Genomic DNA, 26760 nt, shown 5'->3' with positions numbered 1-26760 from the left:
TCAAATACATTTTCTCAGTCATTTTTACAAAATTCTTAGACCACATATTCACACATGAACTTCTACATTCCTTACATTGTGAGATTTACAGTTTTGATTGTGGACATTTCAAGGAAAAGTGGCCTATATTATTCAAATAAAACATTCTTGTACATTAGGTCATTATGACTACCCACCCTCATACCCTGCTAGCACAGATGGGTGGATCAGGGCTCAGGAAAATTGTGTCTTGCCTAAGGCCACCTCTGCACCGGGAACCTCCTGACTCACAGCTTACTCTTTCAGCCAACATGCCACTCCGACTATCAAATGAAGAGATGCCAAGAACTGTAATCATAGTCAGTCTTCCAGTTAAGACATTACTTGTATAACTTAAACCCTTATATGTGTAACACACCAGTAATTTCAATGGAACTTATTTCCACATCAACAGCTGAATAATCTACAAAATTGAGGAAGGGAAAATGGGTAAATAAAAAGCAACAGAGGAACACAGGAAGTGGAATGAGGTTAGAATGAAAAAGAGCCATTAATGAATACTGAAGAAATCATTACGTCTTTAGGACCATCAAAGGAAGTGACACGATCTGCCCTCTGTGCTTTTGTTTAGCTAACAATGCTTCCTCAGTGGGTACTGAGGGCTCACTTAACATGAGTATTAATAACTAGTTGCTATTAGCTACTGCACAACCTCCACCACCACCCCATTTGAGTGGGGCTTGCAGAGAAACAGACAGCCATCAAATAATCAGGGAAGGACACAAAAAGGTGTTGCAGCTGGCTTTGAAGGAACTGGTAGCAGGGCTCCAAGGAAGACAGGCTGTTTGCTTCTGGGGAAAAGAGATTAGATTACATTTAAAGAAGATTAGATGCTACTAATTACTCTTCACACAAGAAGGGTATACTTCAGACAAACAATAACAAAACTTCTTAATGGCGGAGTACTTTAACAATGGGACCTAATCTCCCCCAAAACTTCAATCCACTGGTGGAAAGATAGCAGGATGGCAAGGTCCAAGTCCCAGTGAGCTCATGGTGATCCCTGGCATCTTCAACTGAGATGGCTGGAAGGAGAATACGCAGGCAAGATGACACCTTGCCAGAGCTCACTGAGGTCTGCTACCTACCCAGACCTCTCAGAATGATTCCCAAATTCTTTCTTCTTGAGAAGCTTGGGCCTATAGGAATCACTATATGCGCAGAAAACCTTGCACTGCTATAAAGAACCTCAGACATAAGATGCTGCCTGATACTGCTGGTCCAGCTAACTCAGTACTGTTTAACAGGCAAGAATTCTCCAAGGTCCCAAGCATAGATCTTTCTTTGCCCTTTAAACTGGAGATTCTGGAAATTATCATCATCATCATCAACAATATTATATTATTATTATTATTATTATTATTATTATTATTATTAACATTTATATCCCGCTCTTCCTCCAAGGAGCCCAGAGTGGTGTACTACATACTTAGGTTTATCTTCACAACAACTCTGTGAAGTAGGCTAGGCTGAGAGAGAAGTGACTGGCCCAGAGTCACCCAGCAAGTCTCATGGCTGAATGGGGATTTGAACTCAGGTCTCCCTGGTTTTAGTCCAGCACTCTAACCACTACACCATGATCCTGCTCTTCCACCGAGCTCAGTACATGGTTATTTTGATCCTCACAACCACCCTGTGTGGTAGGTTAGGCTGAAAGATACATGACTGGCCCAGAGTTACGCAGTGAGTTTCGTGGGGTTTTGAACGTGGGTCTTCCTGGTCCTAGTCCAACACTCTAAACACGACGCGGTGCTGGCCAGGGACTGACATACAAATCATGCAGTCTGCCACTGAGCCACAGCCACTCCATTAACATAAGCCCTTTGCCTTGTCTAGGAATGCATGTCAAAGAACTAAGGGTAGGACTAAGAAGACTGGACGCTTTCCCCGTGGGTTGTAACTAAACATGAGACTGTGGTCATTACCACAAAATATTTTATGTGTAACTACATAGATCGGAGAAAAAAGTCTAGATTTGTTCTGACCCTTCCTCTCTTTGGTATAGGAATAGAAAGATACAAAATGCCCCCCCCCCACTGAATACAGAACAACTTAAAGGGGTGAGAATAATTAGCAAATTAAGCACATTTGCACCAAGGAGAAGGGTTTTGTGCTCCAGAAATGGAGAACTGGTAGCATTCTCTTCTTTGTCATCTAGCTGCACCAGGCCTAGGTTCCCTTACAAATAATGTAAACAAAACTAAAGCACACACACCCCACATGCAACACTGAGCCACATGTCCACCAGCTGCTCAAACGTCCACAAGCCTCGAATGTAGACCTAGTTTCCAGTTCCTCCGCTGCAACTTCTCCACTCTATGCAAAGCCAACATGTTACCAGGTCACTCAGGCTCAGGTCCTCAATCACTCTGCCAAGCTACAAATTATTTAACTGCGGGCCCCGACCTTGCTGTGTTGAATGGCGGGTTAGGTGCGTAAACAACAGTCTTTGCCATCACCAACCTTCCCCTTGCAACGTGCACTTAGAGGGTATTCAGGGTATGTCCTAGCTTACAAGTCTCCATTCAAGGAGTACAACCATGAAAGGTCTGGCCAGGGACTCCCAGGGACTGAGTGCCTGCCCATCCGTGTGCCCCAGAATCCTCTGGGGTTCTACAGAAGAGGTGCAAGGCCCCCCTGCCAGACAAGTCAATGTGGAATGGGTTCCTTGAAGGAGAAATTTAAAGCTACTTCTTTAATATCTGTCGGGATGCCATGTTACCTGGTCGCTTGGGTGGCCCTGTGGAGCCTGGAGGAGGGCGTGGCATCCCTCCTGTGGGGCTTTTGCTCCCTTTAGGGGACAGCAGGGATGAGAGGGACCCAGGCTGGTTGGATCCCAGTGGGGTTGGGAGAACAAGGCAGAGGAGCTGCTGCAGGAAACAGCTGCAGGGAGACAGCTAGGTTGGGTGTGGCAGGAAACAGGAAGCAAGGTCAGGGAGGGGGCGGGGCTGGAAGGAGGCTTTAAGCCCTGTCAGCTCTGCACTGGGGCATTTAAAGACAAGGCAGCTGATGAGGAGGGGCTGCTTCTGAGTATGGAAGTCAGGAGTGCTCCAGGAGAGGGAACTGGCTGAAGACAGCAAGCCAGGAGATGGACTCAGGTGACATGCTAATCTCTTCCTCTGGCTGTTCCCGAGGCTGACCCTTTTTTGGGTGCCCCAGTCATTCTGGTGTTCAAGAAGAGCTAGGAGCCCCACCTCGTCCCCTAGGAGTCAGACAATATCATATAAGGAAAATGTTAAATGGAGGTGTCGTGTTGCATTCCAAGAAGAATGTTTAAAGGCCACTGCAACAGTACTTTGTAGCTGTGTGTTTATTTTCAGCTGCCATCATGGTCCCACTAAATTCTATTGATCAGATACAGTACATTTTCCTGTCTCGACAGAGCAGATATGCTCAAGATTCTATCTAGTCCCATTTCCTTCTGTCTTGCTGTTACTCTTTCGCTTTGGGGCATGTTTTAGATGGGCCTGTGATATGCTAAATGATATGCCCTCTCATTAACAGCAGGATATTTTCTTAATGTGGAGCTTGAGTTTAGATTCCTTGCAGTGTTCTGTTTCACTAAAGCAGGATGTTAACTCTATGGTTAGGCTCCTTGGACTATCTTCCCGTCTCTCCTTCTGGAAACAATACTCCAATGTTTGTTACAATTGCATTATGCCCTCTAATTATAGACCTATTAGCTTGACTGACATATTGGCAAAACTATATGTGAATATTGTCAAAATGAGAATATTAGGCTAAGACAGAGAAGGTCTTTTCAAAAGAGAAAGCTGGCTCTTCAAAGGAGAAAGATCAGGACCAGCGTTCCCTCTAAGGCGTGCGCACGTGTGCACACTCACAAGCTTTTTGATGCGCACGCACACTGCCTTGATACTGCCACCCAGAACAAAACACATTCCGCACACAGATGAAAAAAGTTAGAACACTGATCAGGACACTCTACTCTGGGCAACTGTTTTGTATTTACACATTTAATAAATACTTATTTCAGGAAGATTGATTATATGCCACTTTTGTGGATTTAAAAGTAGCCTTGGTACCGGTATATCTGATTGAGAAAAATTGAAGGAGAAATGTATTAAACCAATCAAGATCACTGATTGCCATGGTTTTCTATATTCAGATACCAGCTTGAGAACTGCTTTCTCTGGGCTGTCAACAAATAGCATCCCAATATAAATGTGATACAAATAGTATCACAGCCAGTGTGGTGTAGTGGTTAGAGTGTTGGACTAGGACTGGGGAGACCTGAGTTCAAATCCCTATTTAGCCATGAAACTCACTGGGTGACTCTGGGCGAGTCACAAATCTCTCAGCCTAACCTACTTCACAGGGTTGTTGTGTGGATAAACATAACTATGTACACCATCCTGGGCTCCTTGGAGGAAAAGGGGATGTAAATGTAAAAAATAAATATTCTAAACAATGACCTGGAAAGTAAAACAAAGATGAATTCTTGCTTGTTTTCTTTATTTTTTAATAACTGACCCTGTAGCAAAATTTGGCAACAACAGGCTTGCCCCCACAACCACCCCCTCTCCCTAGTTCCTGAGGAAAGAAAACAAGATATTTGACTCTACACAGAAAATATGGGCCTCGGCTCCTATATCCCACATGGCCTACAGCAGCAACTGTTTACAAGATTGATTCTTGCTATAAAAATGGTCTGAACATAAACTATGACAAAAACAAAATTGTCAGTCTGGGGGGGGGGCACTAAGTTTGTGTGTGCTTGGCACACGGAATCAAACAAGCCAAAACTTACTGGTATCTGGGAGGTTTGTTCCCAAGTTCAGAAAACTGAAGAAAACATATTTTGGCCCAGTTCAGCTGCAAATGGAGCAATCTACATCTGGGTTTCAGGAATGTTGGGAGGCCCATGGAGGCAAGCAAGTTTACCCACACACTGGAAGATTCATGCATTGTTTGTAGACCCTCTTCTTTGGAATATTTTCCAAATAAAATCTTAAGATCCATCTTGGGTGTTCCCTGGTACTTTAAGAACAAAAACTGGAATGCTACCAGTTGGAATGAAACCATATTTTCAACTATCAGTACAGCATATGTAAAATGATAGCATATTGACAGGAGCTTCCTGGAACCAATTAATCAAACTCCCTCCAATTATTCTACTGGGCCCAGAAAAATCAGCTTTATTGATTTTTGATGACTTCTCTTTAAAGCTACTTGTCAGGATCTAAACAATCAGTTGCTAAATTATAATGTAAACACAGGCAGAGAGGTTTTTATGTAGTGGGATTTAACTTGAATGACCAATACTAAAACACTACATTAGTTTAAAAAAAAAAAACACACAACACAGCAAAGTTCCAGCACAGCCTGAAACTATTTTATGTGCCTGTCTAGGTTTTCACCAAGCACAGTTTTTGCATTGCGAAGATTCCAACAATTGCCTTCTGCTATTTCCTATGAACATTACTGTAATGTCCCCTTCAATGTATTTGCAGAGAAAAGGTAATTTGCATTCCATAGTTAATTGTGCTATCACTGTAAGAGTACAGAATGGGTTTCTCCTACCCCCACTGAAAGGTGATGATTTCTGGTCAAATCAACAAGAAGTGGATTTTTTGCTTACGAACAACAAATAAATCATTGCAGCATAGGCCGCTTTTACACTGACAGCTGTATACTGTCATCCAAATTATTTAGATCCTCATCTTGTTGACTGTAAATTGAACACTAATATCTGAGTTTCTGTTTTGTAGCATGGCTCAGTCTTACCTTGTGCTCTCTTTTTCTGCTTTAAAATTTAATCTCCATTGCACCTAATGTCTGAAACAAACTTGGAACAATTGCGTATGCTTTTTCACTTTCCTTGTAAATCCAAACGCTGATATTAATTTAGAGGTCTGATTTGCACCATCCGTCAATTAAATAAGCCACATTAAAGACCATGAGTCTGACACAATAGGCTGGAAAGGAGCCATCGTCATGCGTGCATGAATCCAGGAGGAGCAGTCCCCCCCCCCACCTCCACCTGTATATATTTCCTGGCTAAGACAGCAACACTTCATGCATCTGACGAAGAGGGCTCTAGTCCACGAAAAGCTTATGTCACAATAGATCTGTTAGTATTTAAAGTGCCACAAGACTCTTTTGTTGCTTTTGCTTCCAAAAAACTAGCATGGCTGCCTCTCTGGAATAAACCCCCCCCTTGCCCCTCTCACATACACACAAACAGCAGCAGCAGCTATACACCATCCAGCACCACAGAAGTGCAAACGTTGTTTCTGTTTAATGAGTACAAATGGAAGCAACTCCTAATCATACGCACCAGGCTGAAAACAACTGCTGTTTGGTATGCAGTTGGGAGCTCAGAGCCTTTTTGCCTTGACATTAATGTAAAGAGCCTCCAGGATGCAGCCTTCATCCCAGCATAGGCACATTTGTGTGGGTCCCAACTTAATTTACGATGACAAGAAAGGTGTGTCAGGCTCACACCTTTTGACCTGCCAGTCACACCACCCACCCAGCCAGTCCGCCTGCCCCAGTGGAGGCTGACTGTGGACTGTTACTCCATGATGAAGGTGGAGGGGGGAAGTCTGCACATGCTCAGAGGCACTTTAAAAAAAGAATTCCTTCACAGATGAGCCTTACAGCTGAAAACAGTTTCTGGGTCTAAACCATGCTGAGCCCCCACTCCTATTACTCTCACAATTAATTACCCTTTAGTGGGGGCAGATGGGATCTCAATAGCTCTTCTGGACATTTGCCTCCCTCTAACGTTCTCAGCTCTATAAGGGGACATACACTGTATTTTTGACAGTGGCAAGACAAGCAGAAATTCAACAGGTGCAACTTTTTCCTGGCATGGCACTGCAGGTTAGGAATGGCTACACCTGCTACATTTCTGCCTGTGCTGTTTTGAAAGGCCCTACCAGGGAGAAGGGGGAGTCACTGGGGAGGCAACCCTTGTGGTACAGTCTGCTGTCATCCATCTTCCCATCTTCGTTTCCACCAAAACTTCTGCCTTGGAGGAAAGATGGTGGAGGTTTTGCCAACGTGATTGCAAAAACAGAAGGCAAATCCCGCTGGATCAAGTCAGGATCCATTTCCGAAGGTGTCAGCTTGATGCTTCCGAGCAACTTATGAGCAGAGAGCACCAAGGCAACAGCTCTTCCAAGCAACTCGTCTCCAGAGGTACTGTACACTGCCTCTAAACATGGAGGCTCCATTTCGCTCTCACAGCTAAAAAAAACCATTTGGCAGTGTGCGTGATGATCTCTCTCTCTCTTTAAAGTCGCCTACGCCACTGGCCATCCCCACAGCCAACCCCCACCCCCTTCCACTTTCCCCGCGCCTCCTTAATGAGCCCTGCGGGAGAGACGCCACGCGGCGGCCGATCCCCCCTACCTGTGCGCTGCTCTCTCATCTCCAGCGTCGGGACAGGAGGATGGTGGCGGAGGAGGCGACGCAGGGAGCCCGGCGTCCGGCTGCTCCTCCGCATTTGCTGGCTCCCCCTTCGCAGCCCAGCCTATCAATTATTCAAGTAGGTTGCAGTGTCCTCTTCTCCTCCCCTTCCGCTGCTGCTCCTCCACCTGCAGACGAGGGAAGGGGGGAAAGCGTGGGGGGAGGCTGTTGTCAGGCGCACTCTGGCCCGGGGCGGGGAGGGGGGGAAGCAAGCTCCAGGAGCGGTGAGTGGGGAGATCACGATGAGCACGATTCTGAGCTGGGGCCAACAGTGTAAAGTGGGGCCGTTGGCTCGCCCACAGTCATACGAGAGGATCCACGCTTGTTCCCATTATTAATCGGAATCCCAGTGGCCCACCAATGAGTTTTAAATTTGACACAGCGCGGGTGCACACCAATGGTATAAGGCACAAATAATCGCTGTACTATCCGGCATTATTGCATAAGACCTGCCTTGCAGAATCGGACCAAGGTCGACTTAGTCCGGCATTCTTTGCGAGAATCCCAGCAACCAGCAGGTGCCCCAATGGACCCCTGGAAAGTGGCATTGGCCGGTGCTCATCACTGGCAGACTATCTGCCCGTCCCTGTGTGCAGATTAGTGGAAATAAAGATGCAGTGATGATCAGCCTGATCCTGTGCATGATTGCTTGAAAGTCCATTCCACACAGTTCCCCATGGGACCTGCCCCCTCCATGGGTGCGCGGAAGGGAAACTCAGCCCCACAGGCCTTGCTTAATAAGCCCCATGTTCTGTTGAAAGCCTTCTGGCTGTCTTCTTGGTAAAATACTGACAGGCTGGCTCTGGATGTCTCGAATGACCTTGTCCATGCCGTTTCCAAGTGTGGTTTCCAAGATGTCTTTGTCTAGCAGCCAAGCCTTCTGCAGAAGGAAGCGGGATGCTGACTGCTGTCTACGAATGGGCAGGGCTGGAGGGAGTGGATGTAAGAAGGAGCCTTATACCCAGTCAGACCATTGGCCCATCTGGCGCAAAACTGGCTATACCAGGACTGCTCAACTTGGGCCCTCCTGCCGATGTTGATCTACAACCAGAGGCGCTCTTACCTCTGGACTTTGGGGCTGAAGTCCAGGGCCTCCACAGCCCCCGGGCCCCCCAAAATCCTCTTTAGTCTGTCCTGGGTGGTGTGGTCACCCGGCAGAGCATGATGATGCTTAATGGGGGGGGCGTGTTCGAGGCTCCAAAATTATCTAAGGTGACCAGGGCCGGCGCGTCCATTAAGGCGAACTAGGCAGTTGCCTAGGGTGCCAAAATGGAGGGGGCGCCGCGCTGGCCAGCCTGCCGCCCCCCCACCCCGAGCGGTCAGCCTGCAGGCCCCTGCCTGGTGGGGGAGAGCGAGGGGCCAAGAAGGCAGGACAAGGCAGCAGCCCTTTGTCTGGCGGCGGGGCGAGGCGGGGGACCCAACCCGGGGCAGCAGCCGCCCCCCCTCCCAGGGCTCCCCCTGCCACGCGTGGCTGGGGCCAGGCAGGCAGCAGCAGCAGGCCCCGACCAGCCCCTGAGGCAGCAGCAGCAGCAAGCAGGCGGCACCGCCTCCTCCGGGGGCAGGTTGGGACTCAGCTCGCTCTCTCTGGCCGCGCCACGCCTGCTGGATGGAGCAGTCCAGGCCTTGCGAGGACCGCCTTCGCCTCCCGCTCCAGAGGGAGCCCCCCGCGCGGAGGCTCCCACCGAAGGCCAGCCAGCGGGGGCACCTGCCGGGCAGCGGCCTGCTGCTGCTGCTGCTGGGCACCCCGCAACCCCGGCCAGCCAGCCAGCCAGCCGCACCTCTGGCGTGGCGGGGCTCCCCAGCCCGCCCCCGCGCCCTGCTTTGCCCAGCCTGCCAGTTGCGGCTGCAGGAGGAGCTGGAGGAGGGCGACCATCCTCACCCCGGAGCCCCGACCGGCCACTGGGCGCCCCGGAGCCGCCGCCAGCAGCGGGCCGGCTCTGCTGAGTGACTCTCAACACGGGAAGCCCTCCGCGGCTGAGTCGAGGGCCTCGGTGGTGGCGCCCGCCCAGCAGCAGCCTGGCAGTTGCCCGCTGAGGAGCTCGCGGGGCGCACGGCGACGCCGCCGGCACAAGGAGCGACCCACCTGCATGCGGCAGGAGGGCAGAAAGCAGCGCCTGCTTGGTCGGCCGCGGAGGAGAGGCCTGCAAGGAGGAGGCTGAGGCCGTTGCTGCCGCCGCTTGCAAGAAGGCTGCCCCCCCCCGCCCCGCACACTCAGCGGGCTGCCGCTGCTCCCTCTCTGGTGGGGGGGGTAGGGTTAGGGTTGTGGGTGGCACAGAGACATCAGGCAAGAGGGCTGCAGAAACCAGCAGCCACAGCCCCGGGAGAGCCTGGCAGTGCCTGGTGGCCAGCAGTAGCCAAAGGGCCACCAGCTCCATGGCAAGACACCACCACCTCCCCCCAGCCCCCCTGGACCCAGCCAGCTGGCTCACTGCGGGGAGAGACTGCCCAGAAGGGTCCCCCCCCATCCCTACTGCCTCTCATCCCATTGGCTTAGCTCCTGCAAGTCTGCTCCATGGGCCCCACATTAGGGAGGTGCATGGAACTGGCCTGGGGTAACTTTAAGGGCAGGGGAGGGTGCACTTCTCTCCCCTCCCCGCGCTCGATTTCCTAAAAGTCCGTTGGGCTGGCATCGTGCCGCCCTGTTGCCCCCTTTACCAGATGGAACTGGAGGTACACGACATATCTGTGCGCGTTGGGTGCGTGTGCAACGCACACAGGCGTGTCGAGTACTTCCAGTTACATCCGGTAAAGGGGGCAACGCTGCTGCCCCGATGAGTGCTGGCGGGGGGGGGGGATTTCAAATTCTGTGCTTTTCATTCTTCCTATAATACATCTGTGTTTGAAATATGATTGGCGGGGGGGGGGGGCAGAAGGTGATCTCGCCTAGGGCGCAAAAAACCCTAGCACCGGCCCTGAAGGTGACCCTCTGCCTACAACTCCCATAATCCCTGGCTATTGGCCACTGTGGCTGGGGATTATGGGAGTTGCAGTCCAAAAAGAGCTGGGGGGGCGCCTAAGTTGAGCGGGGCTGGTCTATACTAACTGGCAGCAACTCTCCAGGTTTTCAGGCAGGAGTCTTTCCCAGCCCTACCTAGAGATTCCAGAGAGTGAACCTGGGACCTTTTGCATACAAAACAGATACTCTACCCCTGAACTATGGCCCCATTCTCCTCATCCACATCGCAGTCCCTGATTTCCTCAACATCGCTGTGCCCCAGGGTGGATAAAAATCAATGATTTTTTAAAAAATTTAAATCGGATTTTTTAAAAAATAAAATGGTTTTTGAGGGGGAAAATCTGTCTAAAGATAGTTTTCTATTTAAGATACATTATAGTCCAAAGGTATTCATCATGAAATAAGGATTAATTTCTAATTATGTAGCATGAGGCTGTATATATGCAATGTTTAAAAAATTTGGTAAATGAATTCCATTAATCCATTCACAGTGTCGTGCTCTTCCAGAGGTTTCTGTAAGATTATTTTGGGCATTTTTTCTTATCTAGAAGGGGACCAAAAATGAAACCTTCATCTAGTTGTAAATATTAAGATTAAACCTGCAAGAAAGAGTCTTTATGTAAAAAACAAACAAACACCTGATTTAAATCTAGTCTTACTGGCTAGTGATTTAAATTGTGATTTAAATTGCATTGATTTAAATAAAATCCAGCCTGCTGTGCCCCCTCAAGCAAAAAGATCCTCAGGTGTTTTCAGGTGGAGGGGACATTTTATTGACTGATTTGATCACAGCTGTATCCCACCCTTCCTCCAAGGCAGGAGTTCCCAACCCAGAGGTTATTGGGGATAACAACTCCCACCTCCCCAACCACAATGGCAGCCATTGTGGTTGGGAATGCTGGGAGCTGTAGTCCCACAACATCTGGAGGCCCAAGGTTGGGAAGCCCTCTGCTCCTAGGAACCTGGAGCTCATGTTACTCCCCTAACAACCCTTCATGGTAATTTAGGTTAAGAAATTGTGACCAGCCCAAGATACCACAGTGAGCTTCATGGCTGAGTAGAGACTTGAACCCAAATCTCTCTGTTTCGAGTCCAATAGTGGACAAATGCAGAAAATTTTCCTGGTCTTTTCCTAATGGTTTACAGCTTGAGAGCACCATGCAGCAACCATGCAACCCTTCCTTTTCCTCACCCACCCACCCCCAATGCAAATTGTTCCTTCCATGACTTGCTTCAAACATGTTGCAGCATAGCTGTTGACAAAGCAAGCCTTTATCTTTTCTTTTGTCTGTGGGCCTCCCAGAGGCATCTGGTGGGCAACTGTGTGAAACAAGATGCTGGACTAGGTAGGCCTTGGGCCTGATCCAGCCAGTGCCGGCGCATCCATTAAGGCGAACTAGGCAGTTGCCTAGGGCGCCAAAATGGAGGGGGCGCCGCGCTGGCCAGCCTGCCGCCCCCCCACCCCGAGCGGTCAGCCTGTAGGCCCCTGCCTGGCGGGGGAGAGCGAGGGGCCAAGAAGGCAGGACAAGGCAGCAGCCCTTTGTCTGGCGGCGGGGCGAGGCGGGGGACCCAACCCAGGGCTGCCGCCGCCCGCCTCCCAGGGCTCCCCCCGCCGCGCGTGGCTGGGGCCAGGCAGGCAGCAGCAGCAGGCCCCGACCAGCCCCCGAGGCGGCAGCAGCAGCAGCAGCAGCAAGCAGGCGGCGCTGCCTCCTCCGGGGGCGGGGTGGGACTCAGCTCGCTCTCTCTGGCCATGCCGCGCCTGCTGGACGGAGCAGTCCAGGCCTTGAGAGGACCGCCTTCGCCTCCCGCTCCAGAGGGAGCCCCCCGCGCGGAGGCTCCCACCGAAGGCCAGCCAGCGGGGGCACCTGCCGGGCAGCGGCCTGCTGCTGCTGGGCACCCCGCAACCCCGGCCAGCCAGCCAGCCAGCCGCACCTCTGGCGTGGCGGGGCTCCCCAGCCCGCCCCCGTGCCCTGCTTTGCCCAGCCTGCCAGTTGCGGCTGCAGGAGGAGCTGGAGGAGGGCGACCATCCTCACCCCGGAGCCCCGACCGGCCACTGGGCGCCCCGGAGCCGCCGCCAGCAGCGGGCCGGCTCTGCTGAGTGACTCTCAGCACGGGAAGCCCTCCGCGGCTGAGTCGAGGGCCTCGGTGGTGGCGCCCGCCCAGCAGCAGCCTGGCAGTTGCCCGCTGAGGAGCTTGCAGGGCGCACGGCGACGCCGCTGGCACAAGGAGCGACCCACCTGCATGCGGCAGGAGGGCAGAAAGCAGCGCCTGCTTGGTTGGCCGCGGAGGAGAGGCCTGCAAGGAGGAGGCTGAGGCCGCTGCTGCTGCCGCCGCCTGCAAGATGGCTGCCCCCACCGCCCCGCACACTCAGCGGGCTGCCGCTGCTCCCTCTCTGGTGGGGGGGGTAGGGTTAGGGTTGTGGGTGGCACAGAGACATCAGGCAAGAGGGCTGCAGAAACCAGCAGCCACAGCCCCGGGAGAGCCTGGCAGTGCCTGGTGGCCGGCAGTAGCCAAAGGGCCACCAGCTCCATGGCAAGACACCACCACCTCCCCCCAGCCCCCCTGGACCCAGCCAGCTGGCTCACTGCGGGGAGAGACTGCCCAGAAGGGTCCCCCCCCATCCCTACTGCCTCTCATCCCATTGGCTCCCCTGGCTGCCTAGCTCCTGCAAGTCTGCTCCATGGGCCCCACATTAGGGAGGTGCATGGAACTGGCCTGGGGTAACTTTAAGGGCAGGGGAGGGTGCACTTCTCTCCCCTCCCCGCGCTCGATTTCCTAAAAGTCCGTTGGGCTGGCATCGTGCCGCCCTGTTGCCCCCTTTACCAGATGGAACTGGAGGTACTTGACATATCTGTGCGCGTTGGGTGCATGTGCAACGCACACAGGCGTGTCGAGTACTTCCAGTTACATCCGGTAAAGGGGGCAACGCTGCTGCCCCGATGAGCGCTGGCGGGGGGGGGGGGATTTCAAATTCTGTGCTTTTCATTCTTCCTATAATACATCTGTGTTTGAAATAGGATTGGTCGGGGGTGGGGGGGCGCCAGAAGGTGATCTCGCCTAGGGAGCAAAAAACCCTAGCACCGGCCCTGGATCCAGCAGGTGATGGTTTGGAGTGGTTTTGCAAACCGTGCTCACAAGCAGCCCTGGCTTGCTTTAACTACAGCTAAGCACTCATACCAACACCATGCTATGTCCCACAGTTAAAGAAATCCATAGAATACAAATACAATGAATGTTGATATACCGCTTTGCAACAAAAGTTCCCAAAGCAGTTTACATAGATATAAATAAATAAAATGGCTCCTTTCCCCCAAGGGCTCTCAGTTTTAAAAAGAAATATAAGATAGACACCAGCAACAGCTACTGGAGGGATGCTGTGCTGGGGATGGATAGGGCCAGTTGCTCTCCCCTTGCTAAATAAAGAGAATCACCACTTTTAAAAGCTGCCTCTTTTCTCAGTTAGAAATGGTGGGAATTTGCTCAGTTAGAAGTGGTGGGAATTTGCATGTGAGACAGAAGAGAGAGTGTACAAGTCTACATCATGTTCCCGAGATCGCTAGACCACGGTTGACCTAACATGGTTAAAATCCTCTTCTTTGCTCAGAACTTTAGGAGAAACCAGACACTCAACAGATGCATGAGTTTACATGAAGATCTGCTACAATCAGTTAGAAAGCTGGTTTAGGCGCAATTTAAAGAGCCAGTGAGGGTTCCCCCTCCCTGCAGAGCCACTGCTAGGAGAAAAGTGCCTGGGGAGAAAGAGTGTGGGAGGGTTTGGCACTCCCCATCGCCTGGAGCTCTTAGCTCGCCTCTCCCCGCCTGAATGGAGGGTATGAGTTCGCACATCGGTCGGATTTACGCCCAAGTTCATGTGAGATATTGGGGAGCACTTCACACACAATTCAGGTTTTTCATTGCTCATGGGAGCGCAGCCCGATTTATGTCTGGGGTTAAAAAAAAAAAAATCCCCTTTTTGCATTGATTGTTTGGGGCAAATTCAAACTCGCAGTAAACCCGCAGGAAAGCCTGCTGTCCGGGAAAGCTCCTGCATACTTTTTTGCTCTTTAAAGTAGACCCCCCACCCAGGGGTGTAGCTATAATTGTGCGGATGGGTTCAAAGAACCTGGGGCCCCCAGCTCCACCCCTCCCTATTTTCTCCCTCACTCGGAGGGGCTGCTGGGGGGAGGGGCCCCCTCTCCCCTAGCTATGCCCCTACCCCCGCTATGCCCCTACCCCCCACCTCACTTTCTGTGTAACTGCTGCACAGCAAGGTTGACTTAAACACTCAGTTCTTTGAATCCATCCACTCAGTTAGAGCTACACCCCTGACTGGCATTGTGTCTAGTTTGGCCCTTAATTTGAGAAACCTGCAATCACAAACCGCTCACACCCCTGAGACACAGAGAGAAGCCGCATGAGAAGCATTGCCATACAGGAGTTCCTGTGCCCATTCAAGCAAGCAAACATTTACAGCAGCCACCAAAGGCAGCTGTCAGCCCAAACAGTCCCTGGCCCCTCTTCTGATTGTGCTTCGGCTTCCACAGAGCTGGACAACAGCATTTTTCAGTCGTTCCATCTAGTGCTTAAAATTGATTATCTGCTCCATTGAGTAAAATTAAGTATTCTAGATGAGCGTGCAAAAGCTGCATGTCTGCTCAGTTCATATCACCAATGGGCAAGCTGGCTCTAAGGGGCGTCTGTGCCAGGGCTAATGCCAACAGAGTGGAGCTGCTGTGTACTCCCCGCAGAAAAATAGGGGAAACAAGAAATGTTGTTGTAACAGGAGGCAGCATAGCAACACTAAGAGCCACTGCCATAGAATTAATGCCTGGAGGGGAGCAAAAGGGGCTACTCACTCCCTGCAGAATTTTAACTTTGCTTAATTGTTTAACGCATGCAGTGAGGAAGCTTTAGCACATGCACACGCACACTCCACAGGAAGGAAGCCTGGAGGGAATGGTAGCTGGCTACAGCCATCAGACCTGCACTCCGTTCTAGAGGAGGACCCCAGCCAGCAACAGCTCCAACAAGGATGCTCCTGACTGGCTCTCAGACATCATCCAAGATCTGGACACCCCATGAATACAAACCGAATATATACAACGTGTGACATATTAAACCGCCCTGAGCTATTTTTGGAGGGGCGGTATAGAAATAAAATAACATAAAATAAATATTTTGCATAAGCACTCTGAAGCATGTTCTACTACGCTTTAGCTTCAGTTTTTCCCTTACGGCAGGCCTGCTCAGCTTTGCCCCCCAGCTGTTTTTGGACTACAACTCCCATAATACCCAGCCACGATGACCAATAGTCAGGGATTATGGGAGGTAGGCGGACACCTGCAGGAGGGCCGAAGTTGAGCAGCCTTGCCTTAGGGCAATAGGCTTGCTTGCAGTAGCGTAGGCTTTCCTGGTCCCTGGTCAAATGCATCAATTTTTCTCCTCCCACCATCTGCCTCTCCATCTTCTGCTCAGGGTCTTGGCCTTCCCCTCCCTCCCCAAGTAGAGAGGAAGATTAACAGAGCTGCTGCTAGCCCAGGCAGTCGTGGTAGGTGGAAATAAAGAATGGTGGTAACGGTGGTTATTGTATTCATGCTGAAAATGCTCCAACAGAGGCATTGGTTGTGGATAATTATTACCCATTATTTACTGGGTGGAGGCTGGGGTGTCCCAAAGCGTGTGTCCCAAGAAAAATGCACAGATGAGCTGAGGGATTACATACTACAGGCTCACATAAGACAGCATGCACATAGCACACACCAACTTCAGAATCCACCAGCTATCACTGGGCCACCAAGAATTATTTCTGCGGTCACTTTTAATTCCACACAAACATTATTCAGAATGCTCAACAGACAGAATGTGATCTATCGGAGTTTCTGTGAGGGGAGCAAGTGCTTTGCAAGAGAAAGGCATAAGAGAAAGAGAGGCCAAGGAGAAAAGAAACAAGAGCAAGTTCACAGGAGGCAGCACACAGTGGAAAGAGCAAGGCAGTGGAGAACAGGAGATGTGGGTTCAAATCCCACCAGTACTCAGAAATGGTCATGTGACTTCCACAGGGCTCTGTTTACCCTTTGGGTGTCTTGCCAGCAACAGTGAGTTTGGATGGAAAAGGAAGAGGTATCAGAAGTAGAATCCAGGGCTCTGTCTAACCCCTGCTAACTGAGCAAAGAGAGACCTTTTAAAGTTGTGATTCTCTTATATTTAGCAGGGGGAGAGCAACTGGCCCTATCCAGCCCCAACACAGCACCTCTCCAGTGGCCGTTTCTGATATCTGCCATGCATTTATTTTTAGATTATGAGCCCTTTGGGAACAGGGGACCATCTTATTTATGTATTCCTTTATTTTTCTGTGTAAACCGCTTTGCGAACTTTGGTTGAAGAGCGGAATATACATTTTCGTAGTCATAGTAGTAGTAGTAGTTTCTCCAGAGAGGTACATCCTGACCACGCTGCCACCGGTGCAGGCAGACAGGCAGAAGAGTCACAGTGGGGCCCTTGTAGTCTCCCAAGGGACCAGTCTATGACTTGCCCCCTTACCCCCTCTCCCAGCCCATAGACCAGGGCAGGACTGAAGGGAGAGGTTCTATATGGAATCATAACTCACTGGATTTTTCTTATAAAATGTCCCAGGTTCTTTGAGTCCTGGCTACAGCATCACAGGAGAAACAGCTGAGAAGGTGAAGAGCAGCGTGAGTGGTTCCAAGAATCACAAATGCCAGCTTCAGGATGCCTTTTCATGGCGCCCATCATGAAGACAGCTGAGGTGAATAACAAGCAAGGGTAGGGCTATCTGGGGACTACCATAAGGACAGAGGCATAGCTCAGGGGTGTCCGGCCTGAGAGCCCCCAGTGGCTGGTGGACTACAACTCTCATCAACCGCCCCCCACCCCCAGCTACAGTCTATTGCAGCTAGGGATGTAGCCCAGCAACAGCTGGAGAGCCACCGGCACAGCTGAACTGGTCATAGCTTCTGCTGAACATTATCATAACTCTGTGATGCTACCAGGTGCAGCGAGGCCTGGTAGCATCACAGAGAAATAGGGTTGTCCCAGTCTTGGCAAGGCCCCTGTACTTTTGCAATGCAAACAGAGAGGTAGCAGATTCTGCTTTCCCCTTGATTGCATCATATTGTCAGTATCATATTGATTGCATCCTCATATTGGGTATGTATGCCTGTTACATTTCTGTTTGTCATGGCCTTTGGAAAGCACAGGAACCTGGCAAGAAAAAGATGGCAATCCCACGGGCAAGCTGCTAGCTTCCCGTGGGTTACTGCAGCTGCACTAGGATGGCACTGAGGGCGAGGCTGAACATTTCCCCTTTTGTGTGTCTTTTATGGATACTTGCTTGGTTGCCTTTGGAGAGACAAGAGGATCATGATGACTAGTTAGTAGCAACAGCAATGGACAATTCCTGCAGCTGGGTGCTAGTTAGTGGTAGTTGGTGAGTGACTGAGAAAGGATTCTGTCACTGAGGTGCTCTTCCATTTCACAAACTCTAGACCAGGGCTGCTCAACTTCGGCCCTCCTGCAGATGTTGGCCTACAGCTCCCATAATTCCTGGCTATTGGCCACTATGGCTGGGGATTGTGGGAGTTGTAGTCCAAAAACATCTGGAGGGGCCTAAGTTGAGCAGGCCTGCTCTAGACCCACTGACAATCCCCATTCCCCAAATGTTTACATCTGGAAATAGACTATTGGAGGTGGTAACGTAATAATTGAGACAGTATTCATCCGTCCATTGTAGGCAGTTGTACTGGAACTCTGTTGGTTCTAACCCCCTGGGCCTTGCATCTGAGCTTACAAAGAAAAATTATATTTAACCAACAGTAGCCATAGATGGAATGCATTGCATGATGTTGGCTGTATTCTGCATTGCCTTTATTTGGGTCTTACCCAGCTTACCTGGGTTTGGGGTTTGTGGGGGCCCCTTCTGCACCATGCATACTTCCCTTGTGTGGGGGGGAACTGCTCCAACCTGTGGAATAAGGGTATGTTGCTAAGCCACTACACCAGGCCTGCTCAGCTTAGGACACCCAACTGTTTTTGAACTAAAACTCCCAGAGGATTATGGGAATTGTAAGCCAAGGAGGGCCGAAGTTGAGCAGCCCTGCACTATGCAGCTACCCATTAATTGCAGGGAGGAAGAGACACTCTGTGGCCAGAGATGTTTGAGTACTCTGTACACCCAACTCGTTTCCTTGAGGGGCTTAAGAGGGAGGGATGGAGAATGATGTAGCCCCATGCAACATGTCTTATTGTACAAGATCTGTGTTCTCTTTCTGGGTCTTGGGTACTCACGGTGTTGTACTGCTGTGATTGGCTGGAAGGTTAGTTAGACTCTTATCCCTTTCTGACCACAGTGAGAGTATATTATTTTCTGCCATCTCTTTTGTTAGCACAGTCTTATGCCATCACAGGGGGAAGGAAGGAACCTCTGGGGAATACAGGATTCCTCCAAAGCTTTGCTCCTTCCCCACCACACCACTTCATCCTGCAGTGGTGGTGCCCTGTTGGCGTAAGGGCTCTGCAACCAATAATTTATGTTGGTGCAATGACAGCACTACAACCGTGTAGATTCACTAAGTCATCATATCTTTGGGCTCTGCTGCTACAGGGTTTTTAGGAGCATTCTTACCCTAGACAGGAGCTTTAACTCAGATACGAGGTCCTACTGTGACATTTTTAGAACTAGTATGTACATGCTTAAGTATCGATGTGAGTAATTTGCTTTAATCTCTGGAGCTTGGTGCAAGATCTCTTTTCCAGTAATTCCCAATGAAAGTGCATGTCGAAGCAGTGCCTGGTTTATTTCTCTTGTCTGTGCTAGACCTGATGAGATCTGAAACTTGCAAAATGAACCATTTCCAGTAGATGGCAGCAACTGTTCCAGCCAGTCAATAAACTGTGCTGGCGGAGATTGCTTCTTTCTTGAAGCAGCAGAGAAATCAAGGGCAAAAGGATGACTTGCTGATACTCCAACGCCCTTGCTTCCCATTTTTCAGTCATCATTGCTATTTGCTGCGATCAGGGCTGGCTATGGGGCTGGGCAAGCCAGCCAATCACCCAGGGTGCCTACCTGAAGGGCATGCTGAGCTGAGCCTAATGGCTTGCTGTTTGTTCAGTGAAAAGACACTGATAAACTAACTGGGGAGGCAAGAGGGGGCAGGTACCAAAGGCAATCCTCCTCCAGGGCAATATTTATTCTAAGGCTGGCCCTGCCTTCCAGAGCGTTCTCATGGTTCTGAAAATAGAGCCAAATGGCCGGGCAGCCCTCCTACGTGTTGCTTGTATGCCAGAACAAATGGCTACAACTCTAGGAACAAATGGCGATGCCATTTACTTGTGTTCTTGATTGGATGCTGGGGCAGGTGCAATTTGGTGTTCCCGTCCAGATATGTATCCCCATGCTCAGGGCAGGACACCAGCTGTGCAGATTTTTCAGTTTGAACAAATTGTTCTCGTCAGCCATATGGGCTAACAGGAAATCATTATGGGCTGGAGCGTCTTACCCAGGTACATCATGGGCATCCTTGGAAATGATGAAATCGCACATGGGATTTCTTAAGTAATGGCCCCATGCATTCCTGTGCTTAACACTAAACTGAATCAGCGTGTGTTCTTATGTTCTTCTACCAAAATCCCCCTGCATTGAACATGTGTTGGCAGTATTGTGAGAGTGTCACTTTTTGGAGCACAAGTCAGGTTCCAGTCCCACTTAGATGACCATGTGTCCTCTTCTGACCCTTACAATGCTCTGAATGGCTGACCAGATTCTGGTCCAGTATTAGCTCACATCTTGTCTGAAGTGGCTTTTATTGCCAGGGCTTTACCCGTGGACTACAGTGGGGTGTGGGGGTGGGGTGACAAAGTAAATAACTTCATTTCTTGTCTTTACTGCATGGAAGTTGCAGTCATGAGAGTCCCTTGGAAAAGCTTTCAGCACACAAAAGTACAGAGAAATACGTTCAGGGGCATGTCTTTGCAGACACTTAGAGTTTGAGGTTTCTTCTTCCTAAAATTTTAAGCCTGGGTGATGCTTCAAAGTAGTCATTTGAGGGGCTTAAGGTTTTAGGGAGATGCTTCCTCAAGGTGATGATTCAAAGTATTATCATGAGAATAGTGCCCGTAATGTTGTCTGAATTGGATTAAAGTTGCAGGCACGACAGTCACCTTCGGCACCCCAAATGACTGAGAAATAGGCCTAAGTGTTTCTCTCAGGTACTTATAGTTTGAGATTTGGGGTGAATTCAAGATAAAAGAACCTTGAAAAGGGAGAGCCAGAGTCTTGAGAAATTTGGCACCTGGGCAGCAGGCTAAGCAGACACACAGAGATGACTTGATCACAGCCTTCCCCACAATGGTGAGCACAGCTGCATTGTATTTCTGTTTAAATGATAGCCCTACTTTCTGAATTTGCACCTATGCATATAAATAGCACATGCAGATTTGTTTCTTCTCTTTTGGAGATGTGTTTCCGTGTGTGTGTGTGTGTGTGTATGTGTATGATGTGCACCTGGCCACCCTAGTCCCATTGCCTCTCACTTTTCCATCTGAACTTATTGAAGCCGACAGGAAGCCCAAATGACAGGTTAAAACAATGTGCTGTTTTACAGGGTCTGTGTGAAGCTTCAGTGTATATATATAGAGCTGGACAGAACTGGACTGTTGATGGGTGGGGGGTTGGCAAATGCCCCATAATGTGTCTTACCCCACCCCACCGTCTCCTGCTGTGACTGTGTGGCTAGAGAGCTGCTCTGTGACATTTGTAGTGTGGAGGTTGGGACCTGCCTGCTGCTCCTCTTTTGCTTTTGACATGAGTATTGCCAGCCAGTCATACAAAAGGTGGGCTTGGCTTGGTTTGACCATTCCCCTGGAATAGGAAACATAGGAGGGTGCCATATACTGAGTCAGACCATTGGTCTATCTAGCTCAGAATTGTCTTCACAGACTGGCAGCAGCTTCTCCAAGGTTGCAGACAGGAGTCTCTCTCAGCCCTATCTTGGAGAAGCCAGGGAGGGAACTTGAAACCTTCTGCTCTTCCCAGAGCGGCTTGGAGGGTGTGCGCTCATATCGGCCAGATTTACCCCAAAGTCCCTGCGAGCTATTGGGGAGCACTTCACACACAATTTGGGTTTTTCACTGAGCATTAGAGTGCAGCCCAGTATGTATCTGTGGTTTAAAAATCCACTCTTTGCGTCGGGTTTTGGGGATAACTTTTGAGTTCGTAGTAAAGCCTCGCAGAAAACCCGTGGTAAAGCCTGCTGGGTGGAGAACCGAGTTTACCTGGTTCCTCCATCCTGAGCTTCTAAACAGTGAACTACCAGCATCCTTCACTGCCCGAGTGCAGTTGAGGCTCCCATGGTTGCCTGTCCCAGCACCTCCCCTGGAAAATGGACCCTCTCCTGTGAATGGATATTGCTCCCAACCTAGTGGATGTGAACCCTTGCCCTGTGGCGGGCAGGCAGAGGGGACCTCTCTGGTGTTTTCCTTCAGTCAGAAGGACTGCCTTCCTTGAGGCAGTCATTGGCAGTGTGTGCTTATGGAAGGAGATTCAAGTCCTAGCATGCTGGGAGCTCTCTGGTTTTGATTGGCCAGGTCTTGCTGCCTGCCCAGAATGGCTTATGCCTTTCTGGTAGGTTTATTTATTTATTTATTTTTATTTCTCTATATAAACCACTTTGGGAACTTTTTGTTGAAAAGCGGTATCGAAATATTTGTTGTTGTCGTAGTAGAAGGTGTAGTGGTATCCTTGTGACTCTGGCACAATGTGCGATGTCGTGGGGATGTCTCTGTGTTGGCATGAATGTATTGTCCACATACTGCCCCGGGATTGCTTGGTGCGTGCTGGTAGTATCGCCATGGAGGTTTCCCAGACAGTAGACTTTACCACAGGTTTTCTGCAAGGCTTTACTATGAGTTTGAAGTTGCCCCCAAAAACTGACACAAAAAGTGGATTTTTTTAAAAAACAACAACCCCAGATATAATTCAGGCTACACTCTAATGCGCAGAGAAAAACCAAATTGTGTGTGAAGTGCTCCCTGATAGCTCACAGGGACTGCAGGGTAAATCTAGCTGATATGTGAACACACACAGGGGCGGAGCCACCATTGTGTGAATGAGTTTTAAGAACCCAGGCCGCCGCCCCTCAGGGACCGCGCCTTGTGTCTGACATCAGAGGGAGGGGCATTATTTCGCTCACAGATGGGGCCCCGTGGCCCCGTTTACGAGCTAAGTCTGGCCAGTGCCACATTTGCGGCACGGCCAGAGCAGCTCCCACTGCCTTCTAAAGGCAGGGAGAGTCGCTCACGGCCACACCACGAATACGGCACTGGCCCGATTGTGCTCATAAACAGGGCCGCGTGGCCCCATTTGCAAGCCAAGCGACAACGCCTGCATCTGACATCAGACACGGGGGTGTGGCATAACCACATGCACTGCATCTGACATCAGACTGATGCAGGGGACGGGGTTAGGGCCGTGGCAGTGGGCTGAGCCCGGGCCTCGGCTGGTCTCCCTCCGCCCCTGAACACACACCTTGATTCCAGAGGAGATGCAAGCTGTGTGGAAATTTTCATGGAAGCTGGGGGAGTGGTTCCTTGCTGGGATTATTTGCTGCTCGTGTTTTCTCCACCTGTCTTGTGCTGGATGAGCACAGGATCCCAACGAAGTTATGTTAGTGTAGTGGTGATGCTGGCATAGCTGCACTCTAGGATTGTTCTGCTAGTGAGTTTATAGCAGAGGCAAGACTTGAATTTGGGACTGTGTGATGCAAAACACCAGAAGTCTCCAGTGTTAAAACCTTACAGTGAAATGGACACTGTAGCAGCAGCAGCCCCTAGAATGTTCTGCCAGTTGGGGAAGTGGGGTGCCAGGGAAAAGATATATTTTGCACACAATAGCTGCTCACTGCTTTCACACTTTGTCTCTTGGGAGGAACGGGATCTGTTGTTTTCCAAAGCCCAGCCTGTTTTGTGCTGATGAACTCTTTCCCATTTCTCTCTGCTCCACCCTGTTCTTTTGGTTTTATGTTGTTGTGGCTGTGCTTTGCAGCCTCATCCTGAGTATATTTACTCAGAAGTAAGTTTCGCTGAAATCAGTGAGGTTTACTCCCAATGCCCAGAACTGCATCCTTAGCTTGTAAACCTACTGCAGGGTCAATGCACTTCTACATTCTTTACAATGACTAATAAACAGCTAGCTGAATAGATTGAAACAATGAAATAAACTTTTGTGTGGGTACATTGCTTAATATTTAAACAGCCCTGATGTGGCCTGACACAGCCAAATGTCTATGGCGGAACAAGCTTTAGTTAGCCGAGCACAGCCATCCAGATCCATAGACTGCAGTCTATGTGCATGTCAGGAACTATGAGTGTAAACTGGATACACATCAAAATGCAGAAGTTGTCTGTAACTTTCAATGACATGTGCATTCAGATCGAGCAATCTACACAGGAGAGATCCGGGAAATTACAGGCTGGTTAGTTCAGTTCAGTTCAAGGTTTATTACAGTCTATGACCAGCACAACAAGGAAACAGAACATATAACACAGTTTAAGATAAAAAGTTAATACCACTTATATCACAATACCTTAGGGTATATTACTGAAACCACCAAAATCACAGGCTGGTTAGCTTCATATCTGTTCCAGGCAAATTGATGGAAAACATCCTCAAGGATAAAATTGTAAAGCACATAGAACAACAGACCCTGCTGGGAGAGAATCAACATGGCTTCTGCAAAGGGAAATCTTGCCTCACAAACCTTTTGGAGTTCTTTGAGAATGTCAACAAGTGTGTGGATAAGGGTGATTCAGTTGACATAGTATACCTGCACTTCCAAAAAGCTTTCAACAAAGTTCCTCATCAAAGACTCCTGAGGAAACTTAGCAGTCATGGGATAAGAGGACAAGTACATGTGTGGATTGCTAACTGGGTGAAGGACAGGAAACAGAGGGTACAGTAGGTACAAATGGAGAGTTTTCACAATGGAGGGAAGTAAGAAGTGGGGTCCTCCAGGGATCTGTACGCAGAGCGATGCTTTTTAATTTATTCATAAATGATCTAGAAGCAGGGGTAAGCAGCGAGGTGGCCAGATTTGCAGATGATACCAAACTCTTTCAGGTTGTGAAATCCAAAATAGATTGTGAGGAGCTCCAAAAGGAACTCGCCAAACTGGGTGAGTGGGCAATAAAGTGGCAAATGCGGTTCAGTGTTGGCAAGTGTAAAGTGATACACCTTAGGAAGAAAAACTCCAACTTCAAGTATACGCTGATGGGATCTGAGCGGTCAGTGACTGATCAAGAGAGGGATCTTGGGGTCATGGTGGACAGCTCGTTGAAAGTGTCAACTCAATGTGCGGCAGCTGCGAAAAAGGCCAATTCCATGCTAGGGATCATTAGGAAAGGATCTGAAATACCCCTTCCTAATGATCCCATGCTAGGGACCCATGCTAGGGATCATTAGGAAGGGGTCTGAAAATAAAACGGCTAATATTATCATGCCCTTATACAAAACTATGGTGCGACCACACCTGGAGTTCTACGTACAATTCTGGTCACCACATCTAAAAAAGGACATTGTAGAACTGGAAAAGGTGCAGAAGAGGGCAACCAAGATGATCAGGGCCCTAGAGCACCTTCTTTATGAGGCAAGGCTACAACACCTGGGGCTATTTCGTTTAGAAAAAAGGCAACTGTGGGGAGACATGATAGAGGTCTATAAAATCTTGCATGGAGTGGAGAAAATGGATAGAGAGAAATTCTTCTCCCTCTCACATAACACTAGAACCAGGGGTCATCCCATGAAATTGATTGTCGGGAAATTCAGGACCAGCAAACTGAAGTATTTTTTCACACAATACATAATCAACTTGTGGGATTCTTTGCCACGAGATGTGGTGACAGCCAACAACCTGGATGGCTTTAAGAGGGGCTTGGATAACTTCATGGAGGAGGGATCTATCAATGGCTATTAGTTGAAGGGCCACCTCCAGCCTCAGAGGCAGGATGCCTCTGAGTACCAGTTGCAGGGAAGTAACAGCAGAAGAGAGGGCATGCCCTCAACTCCTGCTGCAGGCTTCCAGTGGCATCTGGTGGGCCACTGTGTGAAACAGGATGCTGACCCAATCCAGCAGGGCTGTTCTTATGTTCTTATGTACACTTGGAAATGGACAGAGGTGCACATTCAGATAAGCATCCCATTAAAAGCAATGCAATGCAGATGCTCATCTGATTGGTGTTTATGGTTCCTGTTAATAGGCCATATTGTCTTGACTACGGGGACTACGTCCACTCATGCTGTCTTTCAGGCAGGGGCGTAACAAGGCTGGAGTGGACCCACAGACAAAATTTTATAATGGGCCCCTTGCTGATACACACACACACACACACACACACACACACACACACTTCACAATATATAGTCATGTGACTTGCCTCTGGGGGGCCCCTCGAGGTGTGGGGGCCCCTAGGCAGCCGCCTCCCCTTGCCTAATAGTAGTTACGCCCCTGCTTTCAGGATCACTTCTGCATGCAACAATTTCTTTCATTTTCATATAAGAACAGGAAGCATATTATTATTATTATTTATTATTAATAATAATTCGATTTCTATACCGCCCTTCCAAAAATGGCTCAGGGCAGTTTACACAGAGAAATAATAAATAAATAAGATGGCTCCCTGTCCCCAAAGGGCTCACATTCTAAAAAGAAACACAAGATAGACACCAGCAACAGTCACTGGAGGTCCTGTGCTGGGGGAGGATAGGGCCAGTTACTCTCCCCCTGCTCAATAAAGAGAATCACCATGGTAAAAGGTGCCTCTTTGCCCAGTTAGCAGGGGCATATGAGATTACTACACTGAGAGAGCCATTGGTTGGGGGGAAATCTGTACCCCGGAAGTTTTACACATCTGGCTTTTAGTTCACATCTCCTCCAGAATGGAGGGTACGAGTTCACTTATTGGCCAGATTTACCCCAAAGTCCCTGCAAACTATCAGGAAGCATGTCACACAAAATTGGGGTTTTTTTAGTTGTGTGTTAAGAGTCTAGCCCAGTTTATATCTGGGATAAAATAAAAACACTTTTTGTGTCAGATTTTTTTTTTGGGGGGGGGAGCTTCAAACTCGCAGCAAAGCCTTGCAGAAAACCCACAGTAAAGCCTACTGTCAGGAAACCCTCCAGGTTTGCTTCTGTGGAATTGGTAGAACAGCTCCTAGAAGGAAAGCCAAATGAGGCACTCTGTTCTGAGGCAGCAAGCACTGTTCTGTATGCCTAAGTATATTACATTTCTATCCTTCCCTTCGCCCCACCCATCAGAGATAT

At 49.4% G+C, this 26760-nt stretch overlaps 2 protein-coding genes across 13 annotated transcripts in view; one reads left to right on the top strand and one right to left on the bottom strand.

Moving 5' to 3' along the window:
- The window catches only part of LOC128346768 (rap1 GTPase-activating protein 1-like), an 85141-nt gene extending 77515 nt beyond the window's left edge, over positions 1-7626 (bottom strand). For 3 of the 5 annotated variants that reach the window (XM_053300417.1, XM_053300418.1, XM_053300419.1), the window contains exon 1: positions 7417-7626. The gene's annotated coding sequence lies outside the window, so the exon portion shown is untranslated. The remainder of the gene's footprint in view (positions 1-7416) is intronic. The other 2 variants (XM_053300420.1, XM_053300421.1) reach the window with 1 other exon arrangement.
- The window catches only part of TMEM139 (transmembrane protein 139), a 55645-nt gene continuing 35803 nt past the window's right edge, over positions 6919-26760 (top strand). For 3 of the 8 annotated variants that reach the window (XR_008317183.1, XM_053300446.1, XM_053300437.1), the window contains exon 1: positions 7283-7552. The gene's annotated coding sequence lies outside the window, so the exon portion shown is untranslated. Of the gene's footprint in view, positions 7204-7282; positions 7553-11430; positions 11470-15799; positions 15978-17062; positions 17196-26760 lie in introns of those variants that run through there. The other 5 variants (XM_053300447.1, XM_053300440.1, XM_053300441.1 and 2 more) reach the window with 4 other exon arrangements.

The sequence above is a fragment of the Hemicordylus capensis genome, chromosome 2 (genome assembly GCF_027244095.1).
Source record: "Hemicordylus capensis ecotype Gifberg chromosome 2, rHemCap1.1.pri, whole genome shotgun sequence".
Lineage (NCBI taxonomy): Eukaryota > Metazoa > Chordata > Lepidosauria > Squamata > Cordylidae > Hemicordylus > Hemicordylus capensis.
This window is presented reverse-complemented; position numbering and strand designations above follow the sequence as displayed.